We start from the raw sequence: 22,834 nt of genomic DNA on the forward strand, positions 1-22,834 counted from the left end.
ATTTTATTATGTAAAAATCTTTTTTGTACATACACAAAAATTATTCATAATGTTTAATGTACTCCCTAAATTTCGTTCAAATTTCGACTACTCCCAAACAATTTTTATAAATATCGAAATTTTGAAATCTAAAGTAAATGCGAAATTTAAAATTTTACAATTTCACTATACTTTTTTAAAACACTACCCACCCTTATCCCCTATAAACTCTACATCCCGCTCCTAACATTAATATACAATTATTTAGTAAAAAAATAAATATTTAGATATATTTACACCATTTATTAATATATATCCAAAATCAAAGAAGAAATAATTTAACAATACTCAATAATTTTATATAAAATTTCGCATTTATAAATATTTTGATAAAAATTTCGCAAATTTATAAATTTACTTCAAATGCGAAATTTATTATTCCATATTTACACTATACTTTTTTAATACACTACCCACCCTTATCCCCTATAAACTCTACATCCCGCTCCTAGACTTCTTACTAAAAATAATAAAATTATATATAAAAATGATCTTATATATAAACAACATATAAATAAATCATTACTTAACATACTTTAAAACATCACTTTAACATATCGATATTTTTGACAATCGATATTTTCACCATCGATATTATTGATTTCGACATTCATGTCTTCGATATTTTTAACACACACATAAATCGATTTTTTCTACGACGATATTTTTGTTTTCGACATTTCGTACCATCGATATTTTGGACTCGATATTATGGTACATCGACATTAACAACTCGATATTTTGACTGTCTACCAGATCTCACAAGGGGGATGGGGAGAGTCACTACAGCAATAGAAGTGCTGCTGACTAACCAGTCCTCCACCACAGGAGGAGAAGGTTTAGGGGACACAGACAACACCAGTAGCAGGAGCAGCACCACTATCCCAGAAATTCGGAGGAGCGGCAGACGCCAGAATACAGGCGCTGGCTCAGCAGACAATGATCTGACCCAACCACAGGCATCACGCAGTCTAGTGCGTGGGCGCAGGCAGTAAGGCTGCCAAATTTCGAGTGGACATGTGAGGGTGAGGTGACCCCTGTCCGCCCAGTTGGGCTAGGCACACTTTGGATTTAACAAATGTGTCTTCAGACATTTACAGTAGTGCCAATTAAACTACATTTATTGCATTGAACCCCTTGCTGTGTCTCTTTACTTACTCAAAAGTAGTTGTGTGTGATCTCTGCCCGTCTCTGTCTGCCGTCTGTTGGTGTTGGAACTCCTACTGTGTTGGGTGCTGGTAGTGCATGGTCATCATCATGGTCTTCATAGTTGCTCAATTCCACCTCGGTGCCCTTCTTAGTAGCGAGGTTGGGCAACATTGCCCAAGTTGCAATGATCTTACAGCAGATGACTGGTGAGTACTGCCGTGCCCCTCCACTTTTGTGCAGGCAGCAGAACCTGCTCTTCAGAAGGCCAAAGGTGCGCTCCACAATGTTTCCTGGTTGATTTATGTGTCACATTATATCGTCTCTGGCTGGGGGTTGTGGGGTTGAGGTAGGGTGTCAGGACGAAGGAACGGAGGGCATATGCACTATTCCCTAATGTGAAAAGACAAAACCATTACTCACAGGCACACATAAACATACGTCTGCATTATCTATAAATGGAGTGTCACACAGTAATTTACCTAGCAGGTATCCTTCGCCAAATTCCCCCGCTGTCAGGCGGGTGTAGTTCCCACTGTTTTGGAAGATGTAGGAGTCGTGGGTGCTTCCTGGGTACCTGGCCACTATGTCCGTGATAATGTACTTGGCATCACAGTTTATTTGTACATTTATTGTGTGGGATGACTTCCTGTTCCTGTAAATGTACTCTTTTTCAACAGGTGGGCATATTGGGATGTGGGTGCCATCAATACAGCCAATGACGTGTGGGAAATGTGCCATTAGGTAAAAGTCAGTCTTGGTCCTGAGCAGTTCCGCATCAGTTTCCGGGAAGCTGATATAATGCTCCATTCTCTGCATAATAGCATCCAGGAACTTCCCAAAGAAACTGGACAGGCAGCTCAGGGAAACCCCACCTACTGCAGCAACCACACTCTGGTAACTCCCAGATGCAAGCAGGTGTATGCTACACAGCACCTGCACATGGGGTGGGATGGCGTGCGCCCTTGGTGTTGGGTGCTCCAGGAGTGGGTGCAGGTCCCTAAATCAGGTCCAGGATGGTTTGGGGGTGTAGCCTGTACCTTTGCAGTATCTCTGGCTCAGTCAGTTGGAAGAGTGTTATCCTCTGCCTGTACACTTGCTCCTCCCTTATCTATTCCCTCTCTCCTGCTGCCTGTAGCTGTAGCCGCCTTGCTATAATGTAGAATGCCGCCATTCTGGTTACACTGTTGCATTTTGGGGCCCTATTTTATAGCCTGCACCTGGTTACCACCTACTTTCAATCCATGCTAAATACAGACTCTTAAATACCGAATTTCATGCTAATTCGGTATTTTAGGGATCACCTACATCTCAAGAGTCTTATTTTTCCATTTCTTATTTCCGATTCGGTGACATTACCGATTCGGTAAATTTACAGATTCGGAAAAGTTACTGATTCTGAATATTTACCGATTCGGAAAAATTACAGATTCGGAAAAGTTATCGATTCTGTAAATTTACCGAATTTGTGACTTTACCGATTCGGTAGTTTTTGGGAACCCTACATCTCAATGTCCAAATACCGGTCGGTAACAGACGAAATTCGGTATTTTCGGCCGTTACCGACCGGTATTTGGCTACCAACATCTGGCCCTAAATGTGTAAATAACGAATTCTATAAAATACTCAATGAATTTCGCAAACCAAATTGCATAGCAGGAACTCATCCTGTTACTCAAGATTTCACAGACAAACTGGCAAATCATTACACGGACAAAGCAGACACGTTGGAATCGTACTTAAAACAGAAACAAAGCACCAGCACTAACCCTTGTACAAAACAACAATCCAAGAATGCTCTAATCAAGCCTTTCCGTTCCTTCCAACACATGTCACACAATGAATTTATGGACCTGGTCAAAGCAAGCAGGCCTGCTGGCAGCTCTTCTGACCCCTGTCTGCCACAAACTTTCAAGACAATTCTTCTAACAACCTCTGCTGCCACTCCAGTAAGAAGTATCATCAACGATTCCTTAACTACTGGAATATTTCCAGAAGAACTCAAAAAGTCATACATATGCCCTTTACTGAAGAAAACAAACTTGGACCCGCTGAACCCTGGCAACTACAGACCCATTAGAAATGGACCGTTCCTGGGCAAACTGATAGAAAGAGCAGCGTTCGCCCAGATGTCACAATTCATTGAAGAGAATGACATACTTTCAGACTTCCAAACAGAATTCCGTCCGGGAAGAGGCACTGAATCTGCCCTCCTTGCCATCTGGGATGACCTAAAGAATACAGTTGACTGCAACGGGGTTGCTGCGCTACTCCTCTTGGAATCTCAGCTGCCTTTGACACGGTTGACCATGCCACTCTGAAACAAAGACTCCATGAAGCCGGCATAGAGGGAACTGCTTTAGACTGGATAGCGTCCTACCTTCGAAACAGAACTAATGTCATCCATACCACACCTTTCTCGTCTAAACCGTACTCCACAAAAGCAGGGGTCCCTCAAGGTTCTATCATCTCGCCCATGCTTTTCAACATCCACATGAAGTCATTACTAGTACTGATCAATAAATTTTACCTCACGTGCTTTAACTATGCAGATGACACGCAAATAGTCCTTTAACTGGAATGCACCAAAGACATTGGAAAATCACAAATTTTCAGCTGTTTCAGAGCCGTGGATTAGTGGATGACCTGGAGCCATCTCAAACTGAATGCTTCAAAAACTGAAATACTCACGTGTGACGATTGGAAACATTACAACTTGCTTGCGGCATGGTCTGATGAACTGGGATCACTGCCTAAAGTATCGAAGGAAGTCAGAAACCTCGGAATGACCATGGACTCCAAGCTGTCGATGAATGCCCAAGTGGATAAAGCTTTGCTACTATAAAAATGCTGTGACGAATTTTCCCTCATTTGGGATTTCCACACAAGGTCCAAGCTATCATCTCCCTTGTTCTGTCCAAACTCGATTACGCCAACCTCCTCTACCACGGATCCCCTTTAACGACCATGAAAAGATTACAACAGATTCAGAACTCGGCTGCCAGACTACTCTTGCATATCAAACCTCAAGACCACATCTCCCCTGCCTTGAAAGCCCCGCATTGGTTACCGGCTGCCAGAAGATCAACGTTCAAGCTGCTTTGTATCACCCACAAAGCAATACATGGAATGGGTCTGCTCTTCATCAGGAATAAAATCACCAAACACATTCAACAAAGGAACCTTCGCTCTAAAGGAGAATCTCGCCTCAAAATCCCACCACACAAGAAACAAAACATGGGTGGCACACCCTTCTCTGTTCAAGCAGCCAAACTTTGGAACTCTTTACCCCCCAACATAACGTCCACCCGACAACCAACTTATCTTCAGAAAACTACTCAAGATTTGGCTCTTCCCCACAGAAGCACCATACGCAAACATAAATTTACAGCATATCCCTCTGTATACAAGCATTTGTTTTCACTATAGACATGTACCTATCTTTGTGTATTACTTTTTATAAACATGTAAAATAATTATGTTGTTGAGAGAAAAAATAATAATAATAAATAAATAAAAATCATCTTTGGTCTACATGAACATACTTCCATTGTGCATCTATGTACCTTACAGGTACTTGGATCTGTGTATCTGTTACTTTTCTCCTGAAAAAGCATATTCAATGCACTACCCTATTTCTCATCCTGTGCCTCTATCAATATATTTAATCTACATATACTTACTTCCTTTATGCATCTATATACTTTCAATGTAATTATGGATCTATATATTTATCAATTTCTTCTAATTTTGCATTTCCAATACACTGCCCTATTTCTCAGCCTATACTTCGCTCTATATATTTTCTAGCCCCACCATCTGACTCATCTCAAACTTCTTCTACTACTCCTTCCAATGCACTACCCTATCTCTCCTCCTATACATCTATCAATATACCCTTTACATCCACTCTCTCATTTATCCCAAACCCCATACCACTACTATGATTGCCAAATTAACCCTTTCTAGACTTTCTCCTACTCTACCCCTCCTTGCATCATCTGACACCTCTTTTACTATACCAATCCCCTAAAACAAACCTTTCTAAACTCTTTCCTCTCAGACATCCCCTCCCAAACTCCTTTTTACTCATCCAAAAGTCTCCTCAAAATTGCTAAGTCCTTAAAAAAAACAAATCTTTCCATCTTTTATCCCTCCACTATCCTTTTCAATCAAAATTAACAGACTAACATGTTCACTTCTCAAATTCCATATTAAGCTTTGCTAACAGTAATCCTTTTTGGGTTCCAGAGTGGCGTGCTACTTGGCAGAAAAGCGATTCAACACCCAGCAGGGGTAACAAGTGCTATATGAATGCACATCTTTCTTCTCCTTTTATCCCTCCACAATCCTTCTCACTCCAAGTAACTGACTAATATCCACCATTGAAATTACGTCATATTTCACCATATTAATTCACCACTAACCCATTGTAGGCTACCTGAATAGCGTGCGTCAACAAGCGCTATATAAATACAAACCTTTGCCCTGCTCTATCCTTCTGCTATCATTCCAAATCCAAGTAACTGACTAACCTATCCACCACTTAAAATGTACTTGCATGTTTCACTATACTAATTCAACACCAATCCTCTATGGGTCCCGGAATAGCGTGCTACTCGCCGAAAAAGCGATTCAACACCTCGTCAGGGGTAGTAGTCCCTATATAAATGCAACTACAATACAATACAATTTAATGGTACTAAAAGCATGCATCATTGCTAATTAGCAAGGAAGAAGTCAGCTCTGCCACCTTAGGGGCTCTCAGACCGCTTCTTCCCAGAGTGACAAGTTTCTAGGTGCTATATACCTAAAGTAATGCCATGTCAGCGGAACTAGAATAAGGCACCAAGCCAAATATGGCTGACATGGATGTGCAATGTCTGCACCATGCAAAATAGCCAGAAAGGCAGGCCGTGCAGACCAGAAAGGCAGGCTCTGCACTGTGTAACACTTGCATATCATGTAGTCAAGACAAGCAAGGTGACCTGTAAGGGGGTACAGAATAGCTTGTTGAAGCTTGTCCTGTCAAGGTCATATAGGAAGCCCTTTTGAGCTCCAGGCCTCATGTTAATGTGAACATCTAATCATGATAACTTTTAAAGGGCATACACATGAATTTGTATGGATATTCATATATATTTTATAACACATGAAGAGGACTCACGCGTGCTTGTTGTGATTTGCTCTAAATCTGTTCAGTAGTTTTTGATAAATTAAACTTTAAAATATATTGAAATATCACACTGAGGAGGATCTGTGGATCTATCAGATCAAAATATATGATCTGATTGACTACCACCACACCAAAAAAGATGTGGCAGTACTTACTTTAAGACTTGGGACACAGTCCCTTGTCCTGCAAAAAGGTTATAAAAAATAAAGCTGGGGAAGGGTACGGATACTCCTTTGCCTTTGCAAGGCCACAGGGACCCATCCCAAGGGCTGAAACACTAATTATGGGGAGGGTGTCATGCACCAACCCTCAATGCCTCAGAGAGGCTGGGGACCCCATCATCCAGAGTAACTTTTCTTTGGTAGAGGATTGCCAGGCCACCCTCCTTGAGCCATAAATCTCCCTTTGGACACAATTCCCCAGGGTCCAATCAAAGCTGTGTCCCATGGACCACATCCCCAGGAGACTACTGTGTTCCCTGCCCGGGAGCGATCAGATAGGGAATGTAAATTGTATTCCCTGCCTGCACTCAACGGGGCAGGGAACACTACTTTTCTCTCTCTCTGGCGGGAGCACAGAAGTAAGCTGCTCCTGCCCGGGCAGGAGCAAAGGAGAATGGTGCCAGCTTCCAACAGCAATAAGGATGGGTGCTGGCTGAAGAGCTGGCAGGAACGATGAGGGTCTTGTGGCACCCCCCATAGCCCCAAAATTCTGCAGAGCTGGCAACTCACAGAGGCAGCAGGGGTTCTTCCTGTGACCCCAAGCTATAAAATAGAACGTTTGGGTTTCCTAGGTGGGGCCAAGACACTCAAAATATAAATAAAGAAAAAAAAAAGAATAATAGATGTGTGTCATTATATTGTTCATTGCTCTGTGAAAGGAGTGCACATAATTTCCTGCAAGGGCTTTTTAATAAGTAAGGCCAAATATAGACCCAACCTATATTTGTATGATGATAATGCCACTACAAGGCGAAGGGGGTACACCATACATGTTCTGTTATTGTTGTGGAGGGCTGCAGGGAGTGCAGCTGCACACCAGCAATATGAAAAAATAGTATCCTAGAATATTGCATCCATGACCTCAGGAGAGCTTACCATATTTTTAAAGCACTTTGAGCCACAGTACTATGCTCTTCAGCTGGAGTGAAGGGACCCCTTGTGGTTGGGTTTATGGCTGCACTTTGTGGCCTGAAAATGTGTACGAGCGTTTCAGAGACATTTTTAATGTTTCTTTTTAAATAATGCTCTATTGAAAACATTTTGGGACAAAAATTATCACTAAAAACTGCAATGTGTAAATGTATGAAAAATACATATAATTATAGTTATTAGTGACTTTTGACAAAGCCAATAGGTCTGTTTTATATATATTGCTGTGCTGACCCACTGCTAAAGGCAAAAGGCCTGCCTCTTTTTATATTTTCGTATTCTGACCCTTTAACAAAGCCAGTAGGCCTGCCTTAACTAAACCTGACACCCTTTATATTGGTATATGACATAGTTAGGTGTGTGCAGCAGCAGTTATGTGGGGTTCTGGGGATAGGCACCTGTAGGGGTTGGGTGCAGGGCCTGGAAGGAGGCCGAACCCTACATCCAACCACACATGTGTGGTGTGGCGTTCGGTGTCTCCGGAGGGGGGTAGTTTGACCAAGGGTGGTTAGGCACAGGGCATGGCTCTCAGGTCCAGGAGCCTTGGTCCACACACAAGGAAGAGGTGTGGCGCAGCGGCCAGGTTGCCTGACTTTGGGCCGCAGGGTTCACGGTTCAATCACCGGTGACAGGTTAGCCCAGCACCATGTGACTATGGGCAATTGCTCACTTAATCTTCCTGATGGCCCCCAGCACTGGGACACCTCTCCGGAGGTAGCTGTGCGCTTTACAAATGCTGGTATTTCATATTTATTTATTGGTGTGGCAAAAATGGAGCTCCTTCTAGAAGAAAAAGAGGAATCCTGAAGTTTTGGGCTCTTTGCAACCGTGAACAAGCCCGTTCATGCCGAGATCTTGATGCCCAAGCCAACCGTTGCATTACCACGTTATCAGCTCCGGTAAACCTGACTCTTCATGCTACAGCGACCACGTGGAATGACCAACAACGCAAGATCTCTTCATGATACAGCATCAAAAGCCCTTGGTGACTGTCAGCATAAAGCTCCAGCAATGAACATCTAAACAGAATCTTCGCACTACAATGGTGACTGTTAGAACTGGGGGTCTCTAGTTGACAGAGGTAGGTACCAATGTCCAAATAGGGACCCTTGCTTCTAGTCAGGACAAGGAGATAACCCTCTCAGATAACCCCTGCTCGCCCTCAAGGTAGCTTGGCCTGAGCAGTCTAGGCTAACCAGAGGCAATGCGTTAAGTATTTGTACCAACACTCACAGTAACACAGTGAAAACACCACAAACTGATTCCACAACAGTTTAGGAAAATAAAGATATTTATTCTAAACTACACAAGACCAAATACGTCAAAACTCCAACACACAGTTCAAGGTTACGGTTTCAAATGAGTTCTTCAGGTTGTAATCAAAGTTCTTTACGTGGGGATCCAATGATCCACGGATGCATGAAAAGTTCACAGTTGCGTCACGTTTACTCACAGTACCTTCTAGATGCAACAAAGTTCCACAAGCAGGAAGCTGGTGCGGTGGAAACAAGCGATGCTTTACTCCTGAGACCCTGGGGAGGCGATGCGACAGCCCCGCTGCAGCAGCGGGCGTGCGGCGACGAATCCGGTCTGTAAGGGGAGGAAGGCAGCTTGCGTAGGTTCCGGTGCGTAGGTTCCGTGGGAAGTCTGTTCTCACAAAGGCACAATGCGATGATCTCGGAGGGGCTGCGACGATCTCCGGGGCGACGATGCGCGGTCCAGCGGTGATCCTCTCTCTCGCAGCTCCTCGATGTGATGTTTCTGCAGCGATATCTGCAGCGACGTGATGCGGTCCGCAAGCAAGCGGTGCGGCGATCTCACCCAGCGACAGGCTCTGCGACGACACTCGCAGCGATGTTCGATTCTCCCGCACCGGTCTGGTGCGTCCCGCAAACGAAGGGTGCAACGGCCTCGGCAGCGATGTCAGGTGCTGCGCCGATCTCGACCTTCGTGGCGGCGGGAAACTTCTCGCACTGTCGGGGATGCGCTCCGCAAGTGAGCGATGCGACACTTCTCGAGCTTCACAAGTTTCTCAGCTTAGTCTCAAGCTTCCCAGCTCAGGTTCAACTTCTAGAGGCCCCACAACTGGATCAAGCACTCAACGAAGGACAGAACTCTCTCAGTAGAGTTCAGGGAGACTGGGGGTGAAGTCCTTTTGTTCCTGGGACTTCGGAAACAGGGAGCCAGCTCTTCTCAGGCCCTTGGAGATTCCTTACAAGACAGGGGACACAGCTCACAGCAAAGTCCTTCCCCTCTCCTTGGCAGCAAAGCAACAGCAGGTCAGTCCAGCAGAGCAACAGCGGGACAGTCTTCCTTCTTCCACGTCAGCTTTCTCCTTGGCAGAGGTTCCTTCTTGTGTTCCAGGATGATCTAATTTTCTGTTGTCAGGGGTCCTGTACTTATACCCCTAAAGTCTTTGTTCTCTCTGTGCATGTGGGCCCTGAGCCCGGTCTGAACCAGTTCTGGGTGGATCTTGAGTACCTTAATGTGTTGGCTGCGTCTTTCCTTTCAGAGTGAGGGGCAGAGTCCTCCGCCGCCCCGCAGGAGGTGGAGCCAGCTTTGTGGCAGGCAGGCACAGCCCTATTCAGCCCAGGTGCCAACTCCTCCCACCACTCAGGTCGCAATCGTTCCATTCAGCCTAGCGCTGACTCACCCAGCCTCGGGGCTTTCCCCGGCTCCTGTCACTCGCAAACCAGACAGCCAATACACAAACAGCCTCAGGCACACAGAAGGGTCAGACCAGAGAACAGCAACTTTCTAAAAGTGCTGTCCTCAAACACAGGATCTAAAAACCACCTTTCCTAAAAGATGCGTTATTAAATTCTGAGTTCAGGGATACTAAATACTTATGTCCTATCTGGCTCCTATGGGAAGAAATGCCGTTGACCACTGTAGCCGGCATCCCCCATGTTAACCTATGGAGCGAGATAGCCTTACAATAGTGAATAACGAAAATGGCGGTAATTCACTACCAGAGCATGGTACCTGCACTAGTACATGCTCTACCTTTCACATACACTGCACCCTGCCCAGGGGGGTACCTTGGGCCTTCCATAGGAGTGACTGATGTGCGCGAAAAGGGAAGGGTTGGCCTGGTCAGCGGGGACGCGGACCAGGAGGACATGGCAGTTCTAAACTGCCCGTAGGCGCTGCAGTGGCAGGCCCGAGACACCATTTTAGAGCTACTCCTGTGGGTGGCACAAGCAGTGCTGCAGGCCCACTAGTAGCATTCGTCATCACCGGCCCTGGCACACCCTGGGCACTTTACAAGGGACTTCGTGGTGATACGAACATGCCAAACATGGATATCCAATCATGATAACAATTTACATAGGGAGCACTTACACTCTGGCACTGATCAGCAGTGGCAGAGTGTCCAAAGCATCTAAACCAGCAAAAACGAATCCAGCACAGCATCAAAAATACAGGAGGCAGAGGCAAAAAGAGAGGGGTAACCACGCCAAAAGATGTCAGGTCTAACACGTGTCCCCTCCAGCTGAAAGTGGGGAGAACTACCCACCCTCTTGGGAGTTCTCTTCACTAAGGCGGAAAAACCTGGACAGACCATCAGCGTTGGCGTGTTCTGTACCGGGGCGGTGTTCCACCGTAAAGTCCATTCCCTGTAGGGAGATGGACCACCTCAACAGTTTTGGATTTTCACCCCTCATGGGCATTAACCACCTGAGGGGCCTGTGGTCGGTCTGAACACGAAAGTGAGTCCCAAACAGGTAGGGCCTCAACTTTTTCAGAGCCCAGACCACAGCAAAAGCCTCCCTTTCAATCGCACTCCACTTCTGTTCCCTGGGGAGTAGCCTCCGACTAATGAAAGCTACGGGCTGGTCTCCATTCTCCTCAGTGGCTTGTGAGAGTACTGCTCCCACACCATGCTCTGAAGCGTCCGTCTGAACTATGAACTCACTGGAAAAGTCAGGTGCCTTGAGCACCGGTGCTGTGCACATCGCAGTTTTCAGGGCCTCAAAAGCAGTTTGGCAGGCGTCAGTCCAGTCAACTCTTTTGGGCAACTTCTTGGAAGTGAGTTCTGTCAAGGGGGCGACAATGGTGCCATATCCCTTGACAAACCGTCTGTAATACCCGGTGAGTCCTAAAAAGGCTCTCACCTCTGTCTGGGTCTTGGGGGGCTCCCAAGCCAGAATGGTATCAATCTTAGCCTGTAGGGGCGCCACCTGGCCGCTCCCCACCTGGTGTCCCAAATACACCACAGATCCCTGCCCTATCTGGCACTTACTGGCCTTGATAGTGAGGCCTGCTTTTTGCAGAGCCTTCAACACTTCGCAGAGGTGTTGCAAGTGTTCCTCCCACGTGGAGCTGAACACAGCAATGTCATCCAGGTATGCGGCGCTGAATTCCTCCAGCCCGGACAGTACCTGGTTAACCAGTCTCTGGAACGTGGCAGGGGCATTCTTCAACCCAAAGGGCATGACACGGAACTGGAAGTGCCCCTCTGGCGTTGAAAATGCCGACCTCTCTTTGGCCCCATCAGTTAAGGCAATCTGCCAGTACCCCGAAGTCAAATCGAACGTACTGAGGTACTTGGCAGCTCCCAACCGATCCACGAGCTCATCAGCTCTGGGGATAGGGTGTGCGTCAGTCTTCGTGACCGCATTGAGCCCACGGTAGTCCACGCAAAACCGAAGTTCTGGCGGACCACCGGGGGTAGCAGCTTTCTTGGGGACCAAGACCACTGGGCTAGCCCAGGGGCTGCTGGAGGGCTCAATCACCCCTAGCGCCAACATCTTGGAAACCTCTTCCTTGATGCTGGCCCTGACCTTGTCAGCTACCCTGTAAAATTTTTGCTTCACAGGCAGACTGTCTCCAGTGTCCACGTCATGGACGCACCAGTTGGTGACTCCTGGGGTCAGGGAGAACAGAGAGGAGAACTGACCCAACACTTGGCGACAGTCATTCTGCTGTTCTTGAGTCAGGGTGGGCGAGAGGACCACACCATCCACTGACCCATCGTGCTCCTTAACTGCCAGGAGGTCAGGGAGAGGATCGCTATCCTCTTCCATCCCTGCATCTGTAGCCATGAGCATGGTTACTTCAGACCTCTCAAAGTGTGGTTTGAGGCGGTTCACGTGCAAAACTCTCAGGGGCTGCCTGGGAGTCTTCAGGTTAACCAGGTAGGTTACCTCACTCTTCCGTTCCACCACCTCGTATGGCCCAGACCACTTGTCCTGGAGCGCGCAAGGCTCCACTGGCGCCATCACCCACACTTTCTGCCCAGGTTGAAATTCGACCAGAGTGGTATTCTGGTCGTACCATCTTTTCATTTCTTCCTGGCTTGCTTCCAGGTTCGCCTGAGCGAGTTTCCTGAAGCGTTGTGTCTGGTTGCGGATGGCCAGCACATAGCTGAACACATCCTGGGGGGTTTTTCCACGGGACTTTTCCCAACCCTCCTTCACCAGCGAGAGAGGTCCTCTGACAGGGTGGCCATACAGGAGTTCAAAGGGACTGAACCCTAAGGACTTCTGAGGCACCTCCCTGTAGGCAAACAAAAGGCATGGCAACAAGACGTCCCACTTACGTCTCATGGGCTCCGCTAGGCCCATAATCATACCTTTCAGGGTCCGGTTGAACCTTTCAACCAACCCATTTCCTTGAGGGTGGTAAGGAGTGGTGAACTTATAAGTTACCCCACACTCCTCCCACAGAGACTTCATGTACCTAGAGATGAAGTTGGTACCCCGGTCGGAGACCACCTCTCTGGGGAACCCCACACGGGAAAAGATCCCCATCAATGCACGGCCCACCACGGGTGCTGTGATTGTCCTGAGAGGGACTGCTTCCGGGTACCGGGTGGCATGGTCCACCAAGACCAGGATGAACCTGTTGCCTAAGGCTGTCTTGGGGTCCAGGGGCCCTACGATATCTATGCCCACCCGCTCGAAAGGGGTGCTCACCACTGGGAAGGGTTGAAGGGGGGCCTTCAACTTCATTCCAGTCTTGCCACTAGCTTGACAGGTTTGGCAAGATCTGCAAAAGGAGCCGACGTGCTTCCTCATCTGGGGCCAGTGGAAGTGGGTGACAAGCCGGTTTAGGGTCTTGTCTTGCCCCAGATGTCCTGCGAGAGGCACGTCATGAGCCAGACCCATTAGGAAGTTTCTGAAGCGCTCGGGTACCACCAGCACACGGGCTGCACCGGGCTCAGCAAACTTAGGCTCGCTATAAAGTAGGTCACCTTCCCAGTAAACGTAGTGATCTTTGACTGCTCCACCTGCTGCCTGATCTACAGCCTGTTGCCGCAGACCAATGAGGGAAGGGCATTCCTTCTGCGCCTGGCAGAACTCCTCCCTGGAGGGACCACCTTCTTGCTGCCAATGGGTCAGCTCAGGTAGGTCTCCCAGTTCGGCCACCTGTTCCCCTGTAGGTTCCAGGGCATCCCCCTCAGGTTCTGCTTCCTCCTGGACCGTGGGAACGGCTGGGGCCGGTTTCCCGCGCCCTCTGCCTCTTCCTCTCTTGGCAGGTCTCTGGGCCACTGTTTCAGGCTCCAGTCCTGCTGATTCACCCTTACTGGCTGCCATAGCACGCGTGGTCACGCAGATCCACGCAGGCAGACCCAACATCTCCAAGTGAGTTCGGTGTTCTATGTCTTTCCATGGAGAACTCTCCAGGTCGTTGCCTAACAGACAGTCCACAGGCAAGGCATCACTGACAACTACCTCCAAAAGACCAGAGACTCCTCCCCATTCAAAGGAAACCTTCGCTAACTTGCAGAGGCGCACTGAGCTGTCAGCGGCCACTACAGGGCGGAGTACACCAGGGATGATTTGCTCGTCAGACACCCACTGACACCTCACGGATGTCACACTGGCTCCGGTGTCTCTCAGCGCTTCAACCTCCCTCCCGTTGATGGTCACCTTCTGCCCGTATTTCTTAGTGTTAGAGGGCAGTAAAGTTTCCTGGACCATCTCTCGGTCTCCTAGCGAGACAAGGGTCATAACTGCTAGCTCTCCCCAATCACTAGAAACCAAATCCCCACCCAAAGCTACACTAGCTAACGCTGGGGCGGGAGCACCAGTGGGTGCGGGCTTCTTTTTGGGACATTTCGGAGCAATATGGCCCACCTCGTTGCAGTGATAGCAGGTAGGGGGACCCTGGTTATTTCTCTTGTCCCGCCTACCCTTAGAGGGCCATGGCTGTTTAGGCTTGGGGGGTTGGGAATCCTTTTCCTGGGAACTATTTTGGGGCCCTTGTGAGAACTCCTTTTGGTTACCCTTGTCCCCCCCACTCTTCTGCTGGGGACCCTGCCCACCTTTGGCTGTGGTACCCACAATTCCTTTGTGGACCCTGGTACTGGTCCAGCGGTCCGCCTCCTTAGCAAGCTCAATGGGGTCGGTCAGCTTGCTGTCTAAAAGATGCTGGCGCAGCTCTGGAACACAAAGACTACTCAAGTGCTCCCAACTGATTAAATGCAACAACCCCTTCAAATCAGTTACTTTACTGCCCTTCATCCAACCTTCCAGTGCACGCGAGTACCCATTCACACACTCCATCCAAGTCTCAGACTCTTTCTTCTTGGAGTTTCTAAACTGCAGTCTGTACTGCTCTGGAGTAAGGCCATACCTGAGGCATAAGGCCTCCTTCATATTGGGGTAGGTCATGGCACCTGTCAACTCTAAAGGCTCTAGAGCACTCCTCCCAGACGCCTCAAAATGTTTCCACAGGCCCGCCCCCCAATACTTGTCAGGCACATCATTCATCTTCAATGCAATTTCATACGAAGTGAACCAGGCATAAATATCCTCACTCCTATGGTAATTCTGTACCAGGTCTTTGGGAATATATACTTTACCCCCATGCACTGGCTGCGCGCTGCCACCATTAGAACTGGCATCCACCTCCTTGTTTTTCAGATCCAGCTCTTTTATTCTCAATTCATGAGCCAGAAGCAATTTCTTTTCTTCCAAGGCGCGGGCATCCTTGCTTTCCTCCGCCGCCTTCTCGACTTCCAATTGCCTCATTTTCATTTTCATGACCTCCAAGTCATATTCTCTTATCCTTTGATTTTCCTGTAACTCTTCGGGTGTGAGGCCCCTACCGGAGTGGTTGCTGCCAGCTCCTGAGCCTACTCTGCCCACTGGCAGATCTGTGCCTTGAAAAGCATTTTCTGCATCCACGTCGTCATCTTCCTCTTGCGCCTCCCAATGGGCTTTCAAGATTTTCTGCAGCTCCTCTTTCCTGTAGGTGCTTTTTATGGGGCACTCAAACTGCTGGCAGAATTTCTTCAGATGCTTTACGGAGTAGGAGTACAGATCTTCAATCGAGAATTCCAGATCTATCTCTGCCTCCTCACTGGGCGCCTTCCCATTCTGAGACATGATGCTTTTTCGAAGAGTTACTCAACAACAGAATTCAAAAACTCAAAAACCAGTAGTATGCGGTGGCGTAATGGTCTGCACTCACTAGTGATGTACACCAATTACTGTGGGTCAAGTACAAATACAAGTTCAAATCCCACCGCCTGACCACCAATGTTAGAACTGGGGGTCTCTAGTTGACAGAGGTAGGTACCAATGTCCAAATAGGGACCCTTGCTTCTAGTCAGGACAAGGAGATAACCCTCTCAGATAACCCCTGCTCGCCCTCAAGGTAGCTTGGCCTGAGCAGTCTAGGCTAACCAGAGGCAATGCGTTAAGTATTTGTACCAACACTCACAGTAACACAGTGAAAACACCACAAACTGATTCCACAACAGTTTAGGAAAATAAAGATATTTATTCTAAACTACACAAGACCAAATACGTCAAAACTCCAACACACAGTTCAAGGTTACGGTTTCAAATGAGTTCTTCAGGTTGTAATCAAAGTTCTTTACGTGGGGATCCAATGATCCACGGATGCATGAAAAGTTCACAGTTGCGTCACGTTTACTCACAGTACCTTCTAGATGCAACAAAGTTCCACAAGCAGGAAGCTGGTGCGGTGGAAACAAGCGATGCTTTACTCCTGAGACCCTGGGGAGGCGATGCGACAGCCCCGCTGCAGCAGCGGGCGTGCGGCGACGAATCCGGTCTGTAAGGGGAGGAAGGCAGCTTGCGTAGGTTCCGGTGCGTAGGTTCCGTGGGAAGTCTGTTCTCACAAAGGCACAATGCGATGATCTCGGAGGGGCTGCGACGATCTCCGGGGCGACGATGCGCGGTCCAGCGGTGATCCTCTCTCTCGCAGCTCCTCGATGTGATGTTTCTGCAGCGATATCTGCAGCGACGTGATGCGGTCCGCAAGCAAGCGGTGCGGCGATCTCACCCAGCGACAGGCTCTGCGACGACACTCGCAGCGATGTTCGATTCTCCCGCACCGGTCTGGTGCGTCCCGCAAACGAAGGGTGCAACGGCCTCGGCAGCGATGTCAGGTGCTGCGCCGATCTCGACCTTCGTGGCGGCGGGAAACTTCTCGCACTGTCGGGGATGCGCTCCGCAAGTGAGCGATGCGACACTTCTCGAGCTTCACAAGTTTCTCAGCTTAGTCTCAAGCTTCCCAGCTCAGGTTCAACTTCTAGAGGCCCCACAACTGGATCAAGCACTCAACGAAGGACAGAACTCTCTCAGTAGAGTTCAGGGAGACTGGGGGTGAAGTCCTTTTGTTCCTGGGACTTCGGAAACAGGGAGCCAGCTCTTCTCAGGCCCTTGGAGATTCCTTACAAGACAGGGGACACAGCTCACAGCAAAGTCCTTCCCCTCTCCTTGGCAGCAAAGCAACAGCAGGTCAGTCCAGCAGAGCAACAGCGGGACAGTCTTCCTTCTTCCACGTCAGCTTTCTCCTTGGCAGAGGTTCCTTCTTGTGTTCCAGGATGATCTAATTTTCTGTTGTCAGGGGTCCTGTACTTATACCCCTAAAGTCTTTGTTCTCTCTGTGCATGTGGGCCCTGAGCCCGGTCTGAACCAGTTCTGGGTGGATCTTGAGTACCTTAATGTGTTGGCTGCGTCTTTCCTTTCAGAGTGAGGGGCAGAGTCCTCCGCCGCCCCGCAGGAGGTGGAGCCAGCTTTGTGGCAGGCAGGCACAGCCCTATTCAGCCCAGGTGCCAACTCCTCCCACCACTCAGGTCGCAATCGTTCCATTCAGCCTAGCGCTGACTCACCCAGCCTCGGGGCTTTCCCCGGCTCCTGTCACTCGCAAACCAGACAGCCAATACACAAACAGCCTCAGGCACACAGAAGGGTCAGACCAGAGAACAGCAACTTTCTAAAAGTGCTGTCCTCAAACACAGGATCTAAAAACCACCTTTCCTAAAAGATGCGTTATTAAATTCTGAGTTCAGGGATACTAAATACTTATGTCCTATCTGGCTCCTATGGGAAGAAATGCCGTTGACCACTGTAGCCGGCATCCCCCATGTTAACCTATGGAGCGAGATAGCCTTACAATAGTGAATAACGAAAATGGCGGTAATTCACTACCAGAGCATGGTACCTGCACTAGTACATGCTCTACCTTTCACATACACTGCACCCTGCCCAGGGGGGTACCTTGGGCCTTCCATAGGAGTGACTGATGTGCGCGAAAAGGGAAGGGTTGGCCTGGTCAGCGGGGACGCGGACCAGGAGGACATGGCAGTTCTAAACTGCCCGTAGGCGCTGCAGTGGCAGGCCCGAGACACCATTTTAGAGCTACTCCTGTGGGTGGCACAAGCAGTGCTGCAGGCCCACTAGTAGCATTCGTCATCACCGGCCCTGGCACACCCTGTGCACTTTACAAGGGACTTCGTGGTGATACGAACATGCCAAACATGGATATCCAATCATGATAACAATTTACATAGGGAGCACTTACACTCTGGCACTGATCAGCAGTGGCAGAGTGTCCAAAGCATCTAAACCAGCAAAAACGAATCCAGCACAGCATCAAAAATACAGGAGGCAGAGGCAAAAAGAGAGGGGTAACCACGCCAAAAGATGTCAGGTCTAACAGTGACCATCTGCAATGCCAGGCCTGCTCCTCATGCTACAGCAAAACCATCTGCAGTGTTCTCTACGCTACTTCTGGCCTCCCTCACCGAAAAACGGAACACTTTGCACTGCACTTTAGAAGATCACTTTTTCAGTGGAGCTAACCTTTTCCTGGTATCCGGCCCGCTCTCTGCCATGGTCGGCCTGAACTTTAGTCTTTCACCTCATCTTGTAGAACCAGATACCCATGAGTGGTGCTTTTTGCTTTTAGGTGCTACACTTACCATACATCTTTTTATCTCTGGTTCTATTGATTGGATTTTTGTCATTTTGGTGTCAAATAATTTATTAAAATATACTCAATTTTTCTAAATTGGTGCGGGATTTTTGTTATGTTTTATTTTCACTTTACTATTGTTTGTGCGCTGCATAAATACTTTACACGTTGCCTCTAAGTTAAACCTCATTGCTTTTGTACCGAGCTACCGGAGAGTTAATCACTGGTTAATTTAGTGACTTTTGTTGCTTGCCCTGACAAGGAATGTGGCTGTTGCTTGAGTAGTGCTCATTCCCCCCTCAATCAACAACCCAATTTCCCACTTTTACATTTTAAAAAGACCTTAGAAATTCACAGAAAAAACCAAAGGTTGAAGGGACATTATTGTTAGGTGAAAATTTCAGTTAAAACATACTATTTTATACAAACAAGAGCACTGAAATTCACCAGTAACTCAAACTAGTGCCCTATGGTAAGTATAACTCACATCCTCGCCATGCAATGGCATTTACCTCACATATTACTTCACCCATGCCATGTTATATAACATCAGTTATAAGATCACTGCAACATCTGAAATTACATCATTGATAACATTGTGCGAGTTATAGTTAGTTTAGGGCATGAGTTATAGTTACTTGAGATAACTATAACTGGTAAATATCAGAGACTTTGTTAATCTAAAATGTTATGTTATCACTGGTGTGCAAAATTTGTACAATCTGCTTTTGTGTAATTACACATAATTTCAGGAAAAACATCAGAAATTACACTTAATTATGCAAAATGCGATGCCTTCAACTAGCAGTTTATTTTTTAACGCAATGCTTCCTTTCATCAATTTTTTATGCAAGGGCACAATAGGTGCTAATAGCGCAAATTAGGAAAAATAAAAACTAGTGCAGTGAACAACAACTGCTCGCATTCTAGTTGTTTGTGCTGTTCCCATCCTCCTGAGCTACAGGTTTTGCCGTTACCTTCAGAGTAATTATGCAGCACTGCGTAATTTTGTGAATGTATAGAAATGAAGTGAATTGCACCAACGTCATTTAAATTTTGCTGGGCGTATCAATGATCAGGCATGTCCTTTTCATATGTAGGAATTCCTCCCATTCTCAACTGCGCTTTTCGGGCTGTTTGTTGTCACATCTTGGTATATTTTGCTTAATATTACAGGGGGTAAGATACACTCAGGGGGAGATTTATGAAAAAGTCACACAATGCAGCGCAGCCCCCGCGAGACTGTGCTGCGTTGCGCGACAGGGAGGGAGCAGGAGAGCACCATATCTTCAAACATATGGCTATCTCCTCCCCTTTCCCTTGGCCGGCGCTGATTACCTTAGCGTGCAGCTCTAGGGTGTGTGCATGAGTCCTGCATAGGTTTAGTACAGAAAGGGTACCCTTCCTGTACAAAATGCTATGCTCAACACAAGGGAAAGCTTTTCCCGCTTTGTCTGCGTGCTGCACAGTGCAGCACTCATGCAAAGTCAGAAAAGGAAGGAGAAATTAATGCATTTCTCCTTCCTTGCGCCTAGTTGAAAAGGGCGCAATTTTCTCACACTAAATCCAATCTACTGTTATTAGTAAATTGGGTTTAGCGTGAGAAACCTTGGGTGGTTGCATTGGAACACCCATGCACCACCCTTGATACGCCCCATTCGCAAAGTAATGCGAAGGAGCGCAATGCTCTCCTTCGCATTACCTTTACATTATATTTAAGTAAATAACAAAAAAAGATTCTGCGTTGTTTTGCATCACTTTTGGGAGATTTACTATGCTTTTGCGCCGTGTTTGCATTACTTTTGTGATGCAAACACAGCACAAAAGCATAGTAAATCTCCCCTCTCTGTTTATATATTTTCAATGCATGAGACAGAAAATGACAGGTTGATTTGGAACAATGTGTGTGTGGTGTTGCGAGGATGTCCTTTACCGTGGGACATTAAACATCTCTGTTGGCTTCTTCATGGTCACCATGTGCAGTCAAATGAATGCTTTTGGGAGAAGAAGTGCACTTGCACAAACTTGCTCCTGTATATCTCATATTTCGTCAAGTAGCATATAATATAAATAAATAATAACATTTCGCTTCAATCCCCTTTCCTTCCATTTCTATTGAATGTTCTAAGTAAACCAAATTAAAGATCTAAGCATAGGGAAATACAGAAAAACATTTCTTCAAATCACACACTCTAAATAGGCCCTCAGCTCTGTCTGCTTCTCCAACTTGCAAAAAGGATCCAGAATGGGAAGAGGCGTATACATCCAAACAGCAAATGAGCTCATTCACCAGTGAAATCGTTTCGCAAAAACATAAATAAATAAACACTCCGCATCCCACAGTGCAGACGGCCGTCCCAACGGATTTTGGATATACATCTCAATGTGCAACTTCCCCTGCACACGTCAAAATCACCAACATCTAAATGTGAGCAAATCCTCTGTTGACTTGTTCACTTCCACTTTTTGTTCAGGCTGCTAGACAGGATATCCTGTAGGCTGGCGAAAAGGGAGGGAAGCTGGCAATATCAGTTGATGATTTACTATTAATTTTCCAAGTGTGTTAGGCTGAACGCAGAATTTGTCTGCTGCAATTCCTGTGCGTTTTGAAGGCCAATAAAAAAATGTGATTTGCTGGAGAAAGAAGTCTGGCCAGCAGACAGGAAAGAACTCAACAACTTTGAAAACGTGTTCATGGCTGAGGAAACATTTGGAGATTTGCAAGGTCTGAAAGTCCACTTGAGACTTTGCTGAGGGATGGCTGTGAGAGAGAGGCCAGTCTGAATGCAGTAGCAGCTCGAATACTACAGTGAGGCACAAGTCCCTATTGTAACCTTATTGAGAGCAATAATGTGCATGACAATGTAAAATCATGGTTCTTCTATAGTAATGTTACTCAAGAACTTAACTTAAGGATGTATGTATACATTGTTGCTTTCAAATAGGAAAATAAAATTGTTAGTCTGCCATAGACAGTTGGAAAAAGAAATTGTGACTAAAACTGGTGAGATTTGCATAAGTTAATCATAGATTGTGTGGGTCATTATAAGTTATTGCAGTTAGCATGCATTTATATTGCCCTTTATATCTCTAACAAAGTGCTAAAGTTCATTAGTAGATGGGTGGTTCGTTGGTCTTCGATACAAGGAATGTGGAATGTGAGGGAAGTCTTGCAATACTGTGTGTGATTGACAAGGTGATGCTCTTACCTTGTCTTAAGTCACCGCTCTTAAGTACATGGTTTAGTCATCTCATGAGGTGCCATTGTATTCAAGTGAATTGGCCATTCTGCCGACAGGAAGTGGAAAGCAGGGCAACAGTCAAGCAGAGAGCACAACTCAGATGTATAAAGACAGCGCGAGGGAGGGCAGTGGTGGAAAGGAGAGAGAGTGTAGCAAGTTTAGAGCGAGCAAACAGGTAGAGGGGAAAGACAGCAGGAGAGAGAGGACAACAACAAGAGTATGGTCGAAACCTGTGGTAGAAGATGGCCTGGCCAATGGTGGAAGTGGGCAGAATCCTCCTTTAAAAACTTTGGAGCACCAGCAATTATGTTTTTTTTTAATTAAGCATTGGGGACGAGTAAAAGGTACTCACATTCTAGTGTCCAAAATACATGTTCAATTAGTGTGGAATTGAAGGAAATAATAGTGAAATAGACAATTATCTTTTATGATTATTCAAGGGATGTGAAAAAGTGAAAAATGCAGATTTCCATATGATGGCAGGAAAAACACAGTAACTGATTAGAATAAAAATTATTATATGATTTTCTTCTCCTAAATGTCACTGTCCACTAATGTGGCAGTACTATCTTTTGTACGTTATACCAATTGAAATTGAATGTGTTTTTCTGCCTCAGAAACACAGGCCTGAGATACAGATGGTTTTTTCGGTTGCAAAGCCTGTGGTTTGCAAAAGCACAGAGTTTGGGATCGCAAAATACCTTTTTCAAAAGTCTGTTTATGAGTCAGAAAAGTCCTTCTGATTGGTAAAAGGTGTTTTCCAACCATGCCCGTATCACAAACAAGAGGAAGCGTGAAAGAAGCAAGCACCCCCTTCTATCTCTCATTTTGGAGAGGAATCTACACATATTTTGTAAACTCAATTGCAGTCGCAAACCACTGTTAAGATACCTAAGTGT

This window comes from Lissotriton vulgaris, chromosome 2_1, assembly GCF_964263255.1.
Source record: "Lissotriton vulgaris chromosome 2_1, aLisVul1.2, whole genome shotgun sequence".
Lineage (NCBI taxonomy): Eukaryota > Metazoa > Chordata > Amphibia > Caudata > Salamandridae > Lissotriton > Lissotriton vulgaris.